Here is a 504-nt window from a genome sequence, read left to right as displayed (position 1 = left end):
CTGTAACGTATATTCCCATTTATATTTACAATTTTGAGCATACCAGGGTGATTATGAACATGAAATTATCCAGCCATGGCTTACTGTTTCACAGGAATATAAATAAGAGGGAAAACAAAGGCCAAATTCCCTTAATCATCCACCACAATGAGAAAAAACTAAGAATATATTTCTAATGTGCAGCAAAAGATAATTGAGCTTCACAAAATTAGAAAGTGACTTTAAGAAAAGAGCTAGAGCAGTGAAAAGTCCCATTTCCACCATCAGGGCAATAATTAAGAGTTTCCAATCAACAGAAAATGTTACAAATCTGTCTGGAAGACGACGTGTGTCTATATCGTCCTAATGCACGGTGAGGAGGAGTGTTTGAGTGGCTAAAGACTCTCCAAGGACCACAGCTGGAGAATTGCAGAAAATACTTGAGTCTCAGGGTCAGAAAAAAAATTAAAAAAATAAAACAGCACCTACACCACATGTTGTTTGGGAGGGTTTCAAGAAAAAAAA

The 504-nt window shown here is 36.5% G+C and overlaps 1 protein-coding gene across 1 annotated transcript in view; it reads right to left on the bottom strand.

Annotated features, from left to right (window-relative positions):
* LOC107557971 (pro-neuregulin-3, membrane-bound isoform-like) overlaps nucleotides 1-504 on the bottom strand; it is a 322432-nt gene that overhangs the window by 78272 nt on the left and 243656 nt on the right. The window lies entirely within an intron of this gene.

Source organism: Sinocyclocheilus grahami, unplaced genomic scaffold (assembly GCF_001515645.1).
Source record: "Sinocyclocheilus grahami isolate Dianchi unplaced genomic scaffold, SAMN03320097.WGS_v1.1 scaffold626.1, whole genome shotgun sequence".
Lineage (NCBI taxonomy): Eukaryota > Metazoa > Chordata > Actinopteri > Cypriniformes > Cyprinidae > Sinocyclocheilus > Sinocyclocheilus grahami.
This window is presented reverse-complemented; position numbering and strand designations above follow the sequence as displayed.